The sequence below is a fragment of the Hippocampus guttulatus genome, chromosome 13, assembly GCF_054856545.1.
Source record: "Hippocampus guttulatus isolate MCC_2025c chromosome 13, RoL_Hgut_1.0, whole genome shotgun sequence".
Taxonomy (NCBI): domain Eukaryota; kingdom Metazoa; phylum Chordata; class Actinopteri; order Syngnathiformes; family Syngnathidae; genus Hippocampus; species Hippocampus guttulatus.
The window spans coordinates 10,777,126-10,794,100 of NC_141273.1; the positions used below are offsets into that span (position 1 = coordinate 10,777,126).

A 16,975-nucleotide genomic window follows, 5' to 3' on the forward strand; every position below is an offset into this window, starting at 1 on the left:
CTCCCCTAGAAGCTCATGTGATGAAACACGTGCGGGAATCCGAAAGCTCCCCCCGGACCCGCTGCTGCCTGCAGCCTGCTGACAGCCTCGACACGGGGAAGCAAACTGAAACCCAAATTGACACAGCAGGCATTTAGAAATTAGCGGTGTACCCCTCCCCCTGATTGACACCCGTACCGACCAGTCACATGGAGCTAAAGGGAAGGGCGGACCGCGGCCCATGAGCCAGAGATGCTACACTGAAGAACTTTCAATGAACTCAAGTGAGGAAATGAACAGAGGTGGCAAAAGTACTCACACGCTGTACTTAAGTCCTGTATAAGTACACACATTTGAGTTAAAACGATTTGGGATCACATGTAATAGGATTCAACTCCTTTACTCAAGTAAAAGTTTTTTTAATGTACTGAAACGTTGAAATAAAACGTAAAAACGAATTTTTATTTCTACTGTCAATAATATACATTGCTTCTTATAATAACTTGGCACAAAAAAAAACTGTCCAAAAATACTTACATTGGACTCGTCCTGAGAAGGGGGAAAAACACTTGATGTAAAGCTAATGCTAACTATATTTTAAAAAAAAAACACACACACAAGTGTGTGCGTGTTATTCATTAGACGGTATTATTTTGTTGCCAGAGTGGTTCTCAGGCTGGCCCAAGACAAAACAACCACCACAAATAATTCCTGCGTACATTTGTTAATACTTTATCAGTTCCTGTGCCTCCACGTGCCCCCCCCCCCCCCCCTCACATGCATGGGAAAGAGACTACCTCAATTACCTGACCGCACATCGCTGCTGGCATTGTAGGTTCTCAACTTGCAAAGTCAAGTGTACCAAAACGGAACCATTGCAGGTCAACCCGAGTGTGAAGCCATTGTACACTTCAAGGTAATGTACAGTACTCCGTATACGGAACTGCCTCCACTGACCATATACTATCCTCCATCTCTTGTCACCAACCACCAAATTGTTCTTTATCAGTATCCAACAACAAAGCCATCGGTCTGTCAAAGCTGTGCAGTCAAACATGGCAGACACTATCGGGACCTTATCATTCCACAGCGATGCCTTTTGCGCGGCGCCAACGTGAGTTTATTTGTGTTTGTTGGTGTCCGATTGTGTATGCAGGTGGCTTTGGCACGGTGAAAGGTCACTGGGTGTTTGTAGAAGCTGTGTTTGTGTGCTTTTACTGGCAGATGGATGGTGCATGCGTGTGGGCACATCTGGAAGTTTGTTGTCACGGTGTCACCGACATCGAACGCGGGACATGAGCAACAGCAATGACAGTTAAAAGGATGCTTCACATTATGTACGCCATTTGCGGCAGTCAAAGTTAATTTGTTGTCCATGATTGATTTGATCATGTTATTCTTGTTCATGTGCATTTCATAACTTTGAAAAGGATTTTCAAAATAATAGAGCTGGCCACAGTGTTCTTTGTCATGAGATAAGTGTCATTGTTGGACTAGATTGCGCAAAGACATACACACATCTGTAGCTCTCTCGCTCTCTCTCTATATAAGATGATTTTAAGTACAGCCACACAACATATAGGTTGAGATGTCAAATGAATTGCTCTAAGGATACGACTTATAACGTGTTGTGGAAGCTAACAAAATAGTAAGAATCATAAAGGAGGGATCTGTGTGTTGGTGTTTTTTTAAATTCAATTGCTAATCCCGACCTGATGTCATTGTGGATAAAAGTGTCATGACACAACTGCCTGGAGCCATCTTCTCCAACACAAACACAACATCGAGAAGAGCTGTTCTGCTGCGTGCATAATCAGCTCCTTTGCTTCACAACTGTGCTCTTGTCCTCTGACTTATCCCTCCCTCCTCTCGTCTCTTGCATCCCTCCTTAAAGCTCTTGTCACATCAGCCGACCGGCAGTCAGAAAGCCTTTGATGGTTGACGACACATCGCATGTGGAACTTGGAGAGCCTCCGTTTCCTGCGACATGTGGAGATTGCAGCCTGACCATGCTGACCTATTTGCTTGGGCGATAGGGGCCAGCTGGCAAATGTAAGAGGCCCTTCATGCGGCTATCATGGGCCATTGGTTTATGTTTAGCCGACAGAAAGGTCATGGTACTGCTTGTTCCCCTTTCCCCACTCACTGCTCTTCCCATTTCATTGAAAATTTATGTTTTGCGGTGGGACATGAGCTAACAGTGTAGCAACATGATTGAAACCTGATCAGCGTCAGTTTGACAACCCTCTCCAAAAAGAGCGTCGTCCTCACCATGGGGTTTCGGACGAGAGGGAGACGCTCGAAGACGGGAAAGGTGGGGTCGAACAGGGCGTTAGCATGTTCTGAATAACTGTAGTGTGCATGTGCTAATGATGTTGTGAGTCACACAACTCTGGGAAAAACGAAATCAGTGTGAGGGCGCCAGGTTCACTCTCTCCAACGATGAGCTCCCCTGTGTGTTGAATGTAATCCAGGCTTGTGAAAACAGCTTCAGGTGGTCCGCACTCATGACTCCATCTGATGGAGATTCAGTGAAGGCCCCCCCCGCCCCCTTTCCACCGTTAGTCCTGTTGCAACTGACTGCCAAGTCACAGTACACCCAGATGGCGTGGAAGCGTCACACTGGTACTGAGGTGGTGTTTCAGGGTGTGGACGATGGGGTGTTGTCAGACTCACTGGCAGCAACACGGTGACACTTGGCTGAACGTGGAGTCAACTATGACGTGTTGAGGGCATGTTAAGTGGGCAGTATGCACCACACCTGATTACATCTGTCAGGGTGACACAACAAGCATCAGCCTATGGTTGCCAGGGGGGGGGGGGGGGGGGGCACGCTTGCTTCACGCCTTCCCATGTCTCTCTATGTGTCCATTTTCTATCGCGCATATCCTCATTAGTGTCACAGATGAGTTGGAGCAGATCCAACTGGTCATTAGCCAATCACAGGAAACATACATTGGATGCAGAAAGTCTACACACCCCAGTTGGAATGCCAGGTTCTTGTGGGGTCAAAAAAATGGCCCCAAAATCAATACTTTTTTCTTCTCACCAGTAATGGGACTAAGAAGTGACCAGTTGGTTTTTGTACCTTCAGCATCTGCTAGAAATCAATACAAGCCTACTAGAAAATCTGAAACTTCCTTTGCGTTTATCAGAGACATTTTAAATGGTTGTGCTGACTCCCATTAAACATGAGGTGAGATGTGAATGCGATTGGTTCATTCTGTGTACAGCCGCATCACCGACTATAATGGGGGTGTACATTTGTGAAACCGTGATATTTCAGTTCTTAATATTTACCTCCCCTCTTGAAAAAATGTAATCGAATTGTCCAAGTTATAGGTCACAAATTGTGGGAAAAGGCATGATTTAAAAAAAAAGCTTTTGCCCCCTTTAAAAAAAATAAAAATCTAAAGAACAGTTTATATATTGTACTGTTATTGACGCTACATTATATTTACATTTATTGAATTATGGCCCAAAAAAATCACCATTAATTAAATACAAAATAAATGTGCTCCCTATTTTTCCATTTACATACTTCTTGTTTTGTCCAGTAAGTTAAGCCATCATATAGTGCAAGACCTCAGCTCAGTGAGCAACAAAAGGACTACCGGTAACACCAGGAGAGTATTTTTGTTTCTCTTGTGTTTAAATTTTAAACAGATTGTGTTAGCAGATTCTAATGTATTAAAAGCATATCATGAGAAAATGTTGAATTTGAAAAGCAAATGAGATGTAAACAAACGGTTGTGAAACACTGGTTGTGTTACTAAAGCCATAGATTCATAAATTAAATCTTTTTTTATTTTATGACTACATCGGGTCTCCAGCTGACTTCTCTCCAACTCAGAGAAACCTCCCATCACAGACGTTCATCCAGGCCCAAGGCTGCAAGACAAAACCGATGATTTGTTATCTGTGAATTGGATTCATTGTTTTGGTCAAAAACGAGACAGAATTCAAATGCAGCAATAAACCTGGGGACGGATGCCCCCCTCTTTGCACACCCATTGGACTGGACAAGTCACAATGTTAATTTTCACTCACTTTCAGATCAAATGTACTAATATTCTTTCATCAGTGTGTCAAGCATTTAACCTGTCAGCCCCAAGATGTTTTTTTGTAACTTGAGGGACTGTACAGAAAAGGACTCCCACTGTATCTCATTTCAGGAAAATCCAGTAAAGAACTACAAAACAGTCCTGCTGATTTTATTGTGGTACCCTTGAGCTTTATAATCAAACTTTTTGCTCCCAGTGAGATGGTTTTCATGTGTAGCTTCCACTAATGTCGGAAAATGTCTGTAAATGGCTAAATAAGGCATCAATGACCTCACCTTCGATTGCTGCTTTCACCAGCTCGCTGAGTCATTATGAGTCAGCCCTCAGTCCCAAGAAAGTATACAAGGAATGCGCAAACTTGAGCATGGAAAACAAAACAAAAAAAAGCTGTTGTGTGTAAAGACAACAACAAGACCCTATTGTTAACTGTGAAGCAGACCAGAACAAACCAAGATCATTAACCACAAAAAAAATACATTGAATAAAACCAAGCAGCATACAGCACAAAGTATCATGCAGAAAGTAGCAAATGGGAAACACAGAATACGCTCACATGCGCATCAGGAAACACTTTTATCAAATGGTGTGTGTGTATGTATGTATGTATGTGTGTGTATATATATATATATATATATATAGAGAGAGAGAGAGAGAGAGAGAGAGAGAGAAAAGAGAGAAAGAGATTATGAGCATTTGAAGTACTCTGATTACCAACAGCTGAAGTGCTTACATGAGTACAATTTTTTGGTTTTCAAAACGAAATTCAGTGAGGCATGTTGTGACTGTTGATCAAACTATGAAAATAGCCCATACGTACAGTATTGTTCATTGTAGTGTTAGGCCTTATCTTAAGTTACAATACACTGCCCTCTTACATTCCCTGCGTCGTGTGGTTGGTTTTATAGGTAGAAATTGTATACTGTTGTATTTCACTGCAATATGTAATTTGATTTACTTGAGTATGCTGTTAAACTGAGAACTGCTCATGCTTTCCATTGTTGGTCTCAAATGACAGTTCTATTCTATTCTATTGTACGATAGATTAAAATATGACAAAATATAAAATGAGTAAAATGATGAAGCACATGAATTGAGGGAGGAAAAGGCTGTATGATACAAATTCTCATCTGGTGTGCACAGAAAAAAAACAGCACAAAGGCAGGAAGTTAAACAGTCAAATGAGGTAACTAGTTCCAAAGTAAAACAAGAAAAGTGTTGGTCCGGGATGCATGGTGGGTGACAGAAGTCAAGAATAATGGATTGTTCACACATTGTATTCATTACATTATATACGGCAATTTGACATTTTGGTTCAGACGTTCGGAAGAATCATGGAAGTAGACATGCTTGAATTTCTTTCGCGGGCCACAAAAATGATGTGGTGGGCCAGATCTAGCCCCCCGGGCCTTGACTTTGATATCCGTGCTCTAAATTGTCCCTAGCTGTGATTGTGAGTGTGAATGGTTGTTTGTCTATGTGTGCCCTGCGATTGGCTGGCAACCTATTCTCTGAAGTCACCTGGGATAGGCTCCAGCACGCCTGTGAGTCTTATAAGGATGAACGGATGGACAGATGGAAATCAAGGTCCCCTGGTGGTCACTGGATGAAGTGGGCCTCTTGCTGGTTTGAATCTGCTAATCTATATGTGATGAAAGTAATTCTTCAGCGGACTGCAATCATAAAGCACTCTTGTGTCGGACTGTGACAGCACCTGTCTGGTGTAATCTCCTCGTTCATGCATGGGATCATTATACTATTGAACCAGTGAGCCTCTCAGGGTCTACAGTTACAGTCAATGAAAAGAGGACAACGGTCGCGACCCACATTTTCAAACTGGTCCCTGTGCTGCTTCAGAGGAAGTGCCTGAATAGTGGAGAGTGGGGACGCGACTTGACTTTTGACTTTGATTCTTGGATTTTGACTTCAATTAATTCAAATTTTCTATGCTGACACTAATTTATCAATTTATGTTCATTGTAATCAAGATTTGCAAAGATTTACTAAATATTTTGTGTATTATTTCTAAATCTATTTGATACATGATGTTCTGGAGACAGCTCTCCGCTTTTGAAATTGCAAATCATTGGCGAGTATGCGAAGCCGCTGCTTACTAATTCAACCATATTATCAAATAATGCTCATCAAACTTGTGCTACAGCTACGTCCGTGTAGTCTGGCGATAAATTCTGGCCATCGCTTGACAAAGGCTGATCAAGGAGCCTCGAGGGAACTGAGTGTAGCAGTGCGCGTGATTGTAGCAGTTTCTGTTGGCTTTGAGCGAAGCTCCTTTGGTTAAAGGTGCCACATTTACAGGTGGACCTCCAGCTGGCAGAGGAATTCCACAACCTGTGTTTCAGCTGTAAACGACATAATTACAGTGCCGCTGACTCAAGCGCAGAGGTGAAACAACCACCTTACAGGGGGAAAATAATCAGTGCTGAATGTTATGTCTGGGATGGGGGATTCACCCTTTCTTGGTGAGCGGCAGGAATGTCAAAAATGTGCTCGTTCACCTTCACGAAGGCCAACAGGGAGTTGACATCATTAGTTCGTAGCGTGTGGCTGCTTGTTGGGAAGCGAAAGGAAAGTGGATACAGGTCACAACGGGGGTGGGTATGTCTGTGGACCTGTCCCTCGGCTCAATGAACTGGTGAGATGTTTTGTCTTGAAAGAGGTTTGCTAATAAAGACTTTAAAATGTCAAAAAATGCATAGAAAAAGAGTACAGCATATTACTAAGTACAGTACTTGATTAAAGTTCGCTCTAATGTCTGTACACCCTTACATAGTGTATGCTGAGACAAAATAACTGGCTGTCACTGGATTTGCTGTTTTAACAATGCTAATAAATGTGATAACATCCCTGTATACCATCCATCCATCCATCTTCCGAACTGCTTAATCCTCACTAGGGTCGCGGGGGGTCCTGGAGCCTATCCCAGCCGTCTTCGGGCAGTAGGCGGGGGACACCCTGAACCGGTTGCCAGCCAATCGCAGGGCACTCCCTGTATACCAAGAATGTCAATTAGCAATGTGTTGACCAAGACCAAACGGTTTAACTTATGAAAGAGGAATTAATTTTTTTTAATGACCAAATCAGTGGCTAGGTCTCAACACAAACCAATAGAGCAGATAGATTAATTTTTCATCACAAAATGCTTACTGTCGTGGAGCAGTTTTCCGTTATGACATTGTTCACCACCAGATGGCAGTCACCGCTTTAGAGCACCTCCAAACCCAAGACTGTATTTTTGCATCAGAGAAGAAGAACGAGGTTGGTCCTGGCAAGTAACCAGAATCAAGTCAAGTTAAAAAAATGTGTTTTTGAGGTGAAATAGGAGCCAGATTACCTGTTCACTTTATTAAAACACAAGCCTATCTGTCTAGTTTGCTTACAGACGAAAGATTTTAAGGTGCACTACAACATGGCTACCCCCCCCCCCCCCCCCAATTCTGTGACGGCCCTGACTGCAAATGCAGATAATGGCAATTACAGGGTGTTCATAAAGTCTCAGTACATGGTAAAAATACATGCTTCTTCAAACAGTATCATGTTATTTAATCTTGCTACGCATAATTGTGCCTATGTTTGACCTACAAAACTAGCTACAGCGGTAGATTTGGTTTTCATGATGCGCTGCCGCTATCTTGTGGTTTAATAGAGAAAGTGCAATTTAGGAAGAGCAGGTCAATTGAGAACAGCCTCATTTCATCACGTCGATTAAAAACAACAAAAAGAACTGCTGATTCTATATCCTTGCGACTCATATCACACGTCAAGCAAGCAACATTTGAAGGAAGGAAGCCTTCATTCCTCACGGGCCATGGCTTTTTGTCACACTCTCTTCCTGTTTTTCTCTCCCCGCGAACCAATAACAGACAATACAAGGAAAGGGCTCCGCTCTTTGTCTAGACGGCGGCCCATCAGCTTCGTCTGATGTGATTCAGAGTGCGGCCCAACAACAACTATGATCTGTCTAGCTGAGGTCACTTGGAAGAAAATAGTTTCGATTGCTTTGCACGGCATCCCCCCCCCCCCCCCCCAAAAAAAAATCAAAATCTGGTGAAGATCATCTTACTCTGTCCATTAATAACAGGAAACCATCCTATTGCTGTCAGCCTGGGGGGCTCCGGGATAATAAACCAAGAGAAACCACTTTACATACAACTCCACAAAAAATGTTAGATGATAATATTGCAGGTGATGAAGAAATATAAAGCGAATGATTTTGGATGCAATGACGTGTTTTGTTAGATAGAGGGCAGAATGACACAGCTATCACACTACTCGAGTTTCTTCAGGTCACAATGCAAACTAAGTTAAACATATGAACCAAGGCACTTATAAAGCAAGATATCTATTCAATGACGCGAACGTGATTTTGTGTTGTTTTCATTTTTTAATTATCACCGCTCTTTTTTTTAAATCCCGTACGGCATTGATTTGTTCAGTACAGTAATCAGACTTGGGGTGTATTCCAGACTGAAATGAGACTCGTTGTCCCCGAGTCGTTATATGCATTTGAGTGTCAATCACAACAAGAAAACAAAAAAATGCACGCACAACTGCAAACACGTGTGTGTTGGGCTTCCAATACAAGAGCTGACAAGAACATGACAAATTTGATGCTTTCTGACTGATTCTTTTTGAAACTCAAAGTAGACTAAAAGTTGACAGTCAACATCACGGTCCGCCATGCAGGGTCTGCGTGCACGAGTGTGCGTGTGTAAGCCGGTGTCAAAGTTGGTATCAGGGCAGACTTTCTGGAGCCAACTCCCTTGCACCCTCTGACGACTTAGACACTGGTCAGACCCACCTGGGGCCGACGCCATGATGGGAGGGGCAATGTGAGAGTTTGAAACAAGATCAGACAACACTTTGAGAGGTGACACACGCAGGAAGGTGAAAAAAGTGAGAGTAAGCGGAGGAGAGTGAAAAAAAGACAAAGGGAGCGAGGAAACTGCATGAGGGAGCGAGATGGAACAAAGACACAATAAAAGAGAGAACACTAAAAGTCTTGCCCGAGGCATCATTTGTGTGTCTGAGCTGGGTGCACGGAGGCCAAGAACGGTGTCATACACAGCTGAACACATTCATTGTGAACACATACTGGCAGCCAACACACACATCTGGATTTCTCATAATGAAATGCAGTCGGCTGCAAAGTTTTCCTGAGCACAGATACAGTAGAAAACATATGACTATGCCTTGTTAAGATCGTTTAATTGGAACACAATCTGCAAGTTGGTGCATATGTAAAAGTTTGAACAACATGGACACAGAATACAGTATAGTGTCATCTGTAGTTAACAGTGACAGTCATCTGGCGGGCTTGCACATTTTTTAGTAGTGGGAGAAGTGTGATGCAGCGAACCCGTTTATCGCAGGGATACGTTCCAGACCGCGCGCCCACTATCGGTGAAAATCTGTGCTCTATGGAGATCATCCAAAAACATTTTAACCCTTTCAGGGACAGCGGTTACTGCAGTGGACAGCTTATCATCAGGTGATCAGGTTACAGGGTGCACGAAAGGGTTAAAAAAATAGTTTGACCTCTCTTGCGAGCTTTAAAAGATTGAATCATATTCAAACAGAACTTTCCAACACACACACAAAATGCAAGCATGAATTGTATAAAAAAAATACAGCATCCATTGTAGTGTCTGTGGTTCGACACTCTATGTGCCTTTTAAGAGGCAGAAAGTGGCGGTAGTGGCGAGGGGGGGGGGGTCATGTGATATCATCAAGTGAGTGTCTGGGCGTGAACCGTGGCTGACAGCAGCTCCTGCATGAGTGTGTTTGTTATCCTGAACAGGGTCAGGGAGGGTGCTGGAAACCATCCCAGTTAACTTCGGGTGAAAGGCGGACTAAACCCTAAATTGGTCACCCGTCAGTCGCAGGGCACATATAAAGACGAACAACTATTCACACCCACATCCACGACATCACGAGTGGAAACCGATCCCACGCTGCCTGCTCACAAGTCAAGGGAGTGTACCACTAAACCGTCGGTGACTTAAATGACAATATTATTTGTAAATAATGAGTGCGTGCGTGTGTGTGTGTGTATAATGTTTTGTCTAAAAGTAGTGGAAGCAAGCAGTAGTCTGCATTCATCTGTCATGTCAGTCTAAAAAAATGTATTGATGGAATTTATAATACACAACATGCCGGAACACACATGCTCGCGACCGCACCCCCCGGCCCCACTCACATACACACACACATACTCACACAAATTGCCAAGCTGCCCATGTGCAACATATCCTCCACTTTCCCCTCCTCTTTTCAACATCCTTGCACGATACACAAGAGTTGCACTCAGGTTACACGTCCAGGTTGGACCTCTCGATTGCTCCCTGGGGCTATTGGGAAGAGAAGCGGTGGAGGGTGAGAGGGGACAAGAGGGATGGGATGGAGGGGGTTGGGGTAGGGTGAAAAAAGAGGAGATGATGGAAGGAAGGTCCACAATAACAGTCTGTTTCCTTGCCTGTTGATGCCTGCAGCCTAACCTTACTGCACCTGTTGTGGAGCCTCACAGTAGCCGGACAGCGATATGGGTTGTACGAGTTTGGCTGGTGATCTCATGTGGCACCTGCATCGTGGGCCAAAGCCAGCTGGGCAGAAGCCAAGCCTGGATACAAACTTGATGCACTTTGTCAATATCCTTTCACACTCCCCGCGCACTTGACGACCTTTGTTGCCTCCCGATAAACCGGACAGCATGTGCGTGCTGGCTCATATATGCGAGTGCCCCTTTGCCCTCCAACTTACTGCACTAGGTAATTGGGTAAGTGTATAATAAGGTTGGTCATGGGTATCTGCAACCATGCAGCATGGGTTTCAAGTGGGATACAGGCAGCAATTTGCAGAAGAACTTGTGGGGGAGGAACAATAAATGTGAGTAGCAATTTTGGAGTTCAGTTCGGATGAAACTTGCTTACACTTTACAATTTGTAACTTTGTAAGTTTGTTATACTATGCATTTGGTATGTACTTGTATCATCCATCCATCCATTTTTTGATCCGCTTATCCTCAAAAAGGTTCGCGGGCATGCTGGAGCCTATGCCAGTTAACTTTGGGCAGTAGGCGGAGTACACCTTGAACTCCCAGCCAATCACAGGGTAAACACAGACAAACAACCATTCCTACACACACCCACACCTGCCATGCATGTTTTTGAAATGTGCGAGGAAACCGGAGTCACCAGAGAGAACCCAACTAGGCATGGGGAGAACATGCAAATTCCACACAGGAAGGCCAGAGCCGGAATCGAACCCTGCACCTCCGCACTGTGAGGCGGATGTGCTAACCAGTCGTCCACATTATACTTGTATCTCTTTTTTTTTTTTTTAACATGGTGGTGGGCTCCATCCAGCCCCCTAAAAACACTGCAAAAGAAAAGCTAGTGAGATCCAAAACAAGAGATGTATGCCCACAAAGACAATAGCAAGGGTCATATTTCCTTCTACCAACTTCATAGAGGGTCACTGGTGGACTGGAGCCTATTGCAGCTATACCCTGGATTGGTCGCCAGCAATTATAGGGCATATAGAGTCAAACAACAATTCTTAGTCAAATTCACACTTTAAGGACAATTTCGATTCAATAACGAACCTATTATGCATCATTTTGGAAAGTGCTTGGAACTCGTAGTACCCTGAGGAAAGCCAAGGAAGGACATGCAGGAAGAACATGCAAACATCACTTCGGGAAGTGAGAGCCGAGATTCGAAACCCAAACCTCGGAACTCTGAGGCAAGTGTGCTAATCACTGCAGCTTTTTTTCCCCTTCTTTTGCATTAAATAGAACAGTTCCCCAGTTCCCCCAGTTTAGAGTCGTGTGTGTGTGTATTTGTATATACCCGTCTCTCTCTGATTGCCCAATTACAGGGGTTGCGTGACCACACCATAAAGAGCAACAAGCATAGCATTGGACCTTATCATCCCTCATTGCCTCTGCTCGTAACCGGAAATGAAGTAAGCAGGGCCGTTTAACTGCATCAACTCTCTGCGGGATTGTTTTCGACAGTGATGACATGTCCTCTCATAGCAGCTAACCAAAACATAGTTTTGCGTAATTACACTTGCTTGATAAATCGTTTTTGTTTCCACTCGAGGATTCAATTGGAAGCTCGATATAAAAGCTGGCCATTAGTTGACCGTGACACCGCGGGCTCTCTATGCTTGCATTAACCACCCTACCAAGGTGAGTCCTGACGTAACACTCCACAGACAAAGTAGATACATGGCAATTTGCCGTGGACCTGTATTTAAGATGCAGATATTTTACTTTTGTTGACAGTTTAGCCTCAGAAAGATTTTCTGAGTTTAAACATCGTGAGGTGACCAGAGAAATGTACAGTGAAACTTCAGAATTTCTAATAAAATGACTTGCAAATCTTTTTCAACCGACATTCAATTGAATACACAATGAAGACAAGATATTTCATGTTCAAACGGATGATTTGGCAAACATTGAGTCATTTTGAATTTGATGCCTGCAACATGTTCCAAAAAAGCTTGGGCGGGGCGTGTTTACCACTGTGTTACATCACCATTGCTTTTAACAACGCTCATTTGGGAACTGAGCACACTAGTTGTTTTAGAGGTGGAATTCTCTCCCAGTCTTGCCTGATGTACAATTTCAGTTGCTCAACAGTCAAGAGTCGTATTTTGCGCCTCATAAAGTGCCCTGCATTTTTAATGGGGCACAGAACTCAAACTCTTTTACTATAAAGCCATCCTGATATAACACATGCAGAGTGTGGCTTGGCATTGTCTTGTTGAAATAAGCAGGGGCGTCTATGAAAAAGACATTGCTTGGATGGCAGCATATGTTTCTCCGAAAACTGAGTACATTTCTGCATTCATGGTGCCTTCACAGTTGTATAACTTACCAATGCCATGGACACGAACACATCCCCATACCATCAGTAATGCTGACTTTTGACATTTGCGGCGATAACAACTTGGATGGTGCTTCTCCTCTGTGGCCCAGAGGACACAACCTGCATGATTTTCCAAAAATAATTTGAAATGTGGGCTCGTCAGACCACAGGAAACTTTTCCACTTTGCTTCAGTCGATCACAGATGAGTTCAGGTCTAGCGAAGTCGGCGGCTTTTCTGGGTGTTGCTGATAAATGGCTTTCACTTAGAATTGTGTTAACTTGCGTTTGTAGATGTAGCGACAAAGTGCGTTGACTGACAATGGTTTTTTCAAGTCTTCCTGAGTCCATGTGGCAATGTCCTTTACAGAATGATGCTGTTTTTTTTTTTTTACTACAGTGCCACCTGAGGGGTCAAAGGTCACAGGCATTCAATGTTGGTTTTTGGCATTGCCACTTACATGCGGAGATTTCTCCAGATTCTCTGAATCTTTTGATGATATTATGGACCATAGATGATGAAATCCCTCAATTCCTTGCAGTTGTACATTGAGCAGCATTGTTGTTGGACTATTTGCTCATGCAGTTGTTCACCAAAGTGGTGAACCTCACCTCATCCTTGCCTGTGAACATCTTGTTTCCCTGCTGATCGTTGGTGGGTAGAGTTTCCTGCTGCACACCTGCGATCAGACTTCTAAGCCAGAACAGGAAGCACTTAAAGAATACATCTCCACCTCCCTTGCATCAGGGCACATTCGTCTGTTGTTCTCACCGGTGGCGGCAGGTTTTGTTGTCTTTTTTACGGACAAAAAGGATAAAACCCTGAGGCCATTGATTGATTTCCGGCGCCTTAATGAAATCACCGTGAAGAACATATACTCATTGCTTCTGATGGATTCCGCATTTGCTCCTCTGTAGTCAGCTTCGATTTGCTCCAAAGTGGACCTGTGCAATGCCAATTACTTGGTTAGGGTGGTGGAGGGAGACAAGCGGGAACAAGTTGAACATACCTGTGGGTCATTTTGAGTACCGGGTTAAGATTGATAGACGTATATGCTGCGGGGCATGATAGATCAATTGTGTTTCATCTATCTTGATGATATTTTGATCTTTTCAAGACGTCTCCAAGAGCATCAGACACAATGTCTGTTACAATGTCTGCAGGGGGAGGAAAAAAACGGCTCTCTTTAAAAGCAATTCAGTTCTTGGGGTTCATTGTGAAGAAAGGTCAACTCAAGAGTAGATCCGGCCAAAATACAGGCTGTGGTCGACTGGCCATCTCCTAGATCAAGGAAGCAATTGCAGAGGTTCTTGGATTTTTCCAATTTCTACAGGCAGTTCATCCGTAATTACAGCATTGTTGCTCAACCTCTGACAAGGTTTACATCCCAAAGGTTTTGGTGGCTGGGTCTCTCCGCAAGGACATTGGGGACTACGCCGCATCCTCAGTCTGCTCACGGAACAAGACGCATCACCCGCTTCCCATCCCATCTCATCCTTGGTCTCATTTGGCCTTACACTTTGTAACAGGAATTCCTCTGTCATGGGACAAAACTGCCATTCTCAATGTGATGGATCATTTCTCAAAGATGGTCCATTTCGTTGATCGGCCTGAACTGCTTTCAGCCATGGAGACCGCTGACATCCTATTTTCCGCATCGACTTGGTCTCTGATCGGGGACTTCAATTCCTGTGTCCTGTTTGGAAGGCCTTCTGCAAAGGCCTTCGGAGCAAACTCCAACCTTTCTTTGGATTATCATCCCCAGACAAATGGTCGTACTGAAACAGGTCCTGGGAGATGCTCTCCGTTGTGTCTGCCATCAGCATCCCTCGTCGTGGTCTTCCTCGCCTACCCTATCTTGGAATACGCCTACAATTCCCTCATCTGCTTAGTCACAGCAATGTTTCCATTCAAGGCGGTGTATGACTATCAACCACTGGTTCAGCTGGCGAGTTGTGTTTCCACCCCATCTGTCCAGGTCCACCTTCATCGGGCATGTTGATTGTGGCGTGATACAAGGGCAGCACCAGGCCATATGACAGATCGGAATTGGCGGATTGCTGACAGGCTCCGGATCTCGTCTCCAACATATCATCCTGGCCACAAAGTATTAATTGGAATGAGGGTTTGGATTTGCAGAGCCCCAGAACTGCACAACTGTTCAGTCCTGTTTGGCAGAAGTTGAGTCCTGCTATTTCAAGTAATTTTAGCACATCGTCGCCTATTTTTGTCATTTTTAGGTTAGACGGGGCATCTGAAATGAAGACATATTTTTCCCAGGACAGCGGCAATATGTGACATTTGTCAGACCATGACAAGGCATGGTCACCTGTGAACAGTGCAGAAATGATTCAGAGCCAAGAGACTCGCAACAAGCTGGTCAAGTAAAGGGGCACAAGCTGTTGCACAAAGCAGCCACAAGTCCTCAAACAAGTGTTCACGTTGTTTCCTGACTCTCGTAAGGGTGTCTGTGGACATTAGCGCATCTCTCACTTTTCCCTGGCTTTTACCAGGAAACACCTCTACTCACTCTGGAGCTCCTTTATGTAGCATGTTTCTTTTAATAAAATACCCCCTCTTTCTATTTTACACGATTAACTTTGGAGGATATGTCTTTTTTTTCCATGTGTGCTCCCCTTCAAATCCCTTTCACCCTCCTCCTTTTCCTCCTTACCCCCCTCTGTTTGACCAAGTCTGTATTTGTTGTGAGACAAGGCGGTCTCTGTCTGAGGACCGTGCACGTGTGAATACGTGCATCTGTGTGTATGTCTTGTGTGTGTGTGTGTGTGTGTGTTTGCAACTGTTGATATCTGCTTTGCGCCATCATGATTGTGTGTGTGTTTAAGCGAGCCCGGACTGGGCCTCGGGGGCAAAACACTCCCCCCACCACATTCCCCCTCACCCCCTCTCTTTTTGTCCTCCTAACCATCTCCCAGAGATGGATGTGTCTCCAGGGAACTGGCCCCAGAAGAAAAGCACCTCTAGCTCGCGCATATTAAATTCTGCTGAGCAAATACAATATGCTGATGTTGCCCCCCCCCCCCCCCCCACACCGCTCTCTCCCTCCGCCCTCTTGGTTTTTAAAAGACCTGATAAATACATCTTCAAGCGGAGTTCACAAGTCTACAACTTTAAACGTTTTTGTGCAGAACTATATTGATCCTTCCGCACATTTTGGAAACGTTTGCAGAATAAACGCATCCAGCACGATGCAAGCGGGCCTGCCTGTAGATGGCTCGCATACCTTCAGAAAGTACACTGCCACCTGATGTGGACGCAAACCAATGCATTTCGTGTGTCTTGAAAAAAATAACACAGACTAATCTACTGCAGCTTTCTTTTCCTCCTCCGACGCATCTACTTGAGCCAGCCCCCCCCCCCCCCCCCCCGCCTCTCCAACCCTACTTCATTCCCCTACTCAAACACTCCTCCCCCAGGCTTAAGGCTCGGCACCTGTGTGCCCCTCTCCCCCACCTCAACCCCCACCCCTCCTCCCTCTTTGCATTTGTGAAGGAGCCCAGCCCGTTAGTATGATGACCACTCAAAAACACAAATTGGCTGTTTCTTTTAGTAACCTATATTGGACCATGTGTACATTTACTCAACAAATTGCACACACTTCTGCACGAAATCAATAGATGACACTTGAGAAGATCAGGCAAAGACAACACAAAAGTTTAACCATAATAATGCAAAACAGCTCGAAACCGATTCATTTCTTCACGGATCCAATTGCTTGACTTGCGACTGTGGTGCCTTATTTAACTCCTTTACTTGCCGTGTGGCTGCACTGCTCATTCTTATGAGATTAGAACGAGATTTTCAGAGTTGTGCACCTGCTCTGTAGTAAATCGCACTATAAAACAGCCGGGGGTATGAAAGTTTATTTCCACGTCCCCATTAGTCAACGCTCGCCAATACTCCACGACCCCCACTATAAGCTCCCCCAATGGATTTTCTTTAATTCTTTGTCACTTCTCTCTCTGATGAAAAGCTTTCAGCAACATGAAGCCTTGCAAACGCTCTCCTTTCTGGCACCCAC

The 16,975-nt window shown here is 44.3% G+C and overlaps 1 long non-coding RNA gene across 4 annotated transcripts in view; it reads right to left on the bottom strand.

Moving 5' to 3' along the window:
- Positions 1 to 3,760: 3,760 nt before the first annotated feature.
- Positions 3,761 to 16,975, bottom strand: part of LOC147196316 (uncharacterized) — a 28,001-nt gene continuing 14,786 nt past the window's right edge. The window contains exons 3-6 of one of the 4 annotated variants that reach the window (XR_015102689.1): positions 10,566 to 11,435; positions 10,278 to 10,408; positions 4,319 to 4,400; positions 3,761 to 3,870 (exon numbers count right to left, since the gene is read on the bottom strand). This is a non-coding gene — a long non-coding RNA (uncharacterized LOC147196316). Of the gene's footprint in view, positions 3,871 to 4,318; positions 7,048 to 10,277; positions 11,436 to 16,975 lie in introns of all 4 variants that reach the window. The other 3 variants (XR_015102690.1, XR_015102687.1, XR_015102688.1) reach the window with 3 other exon arrangements.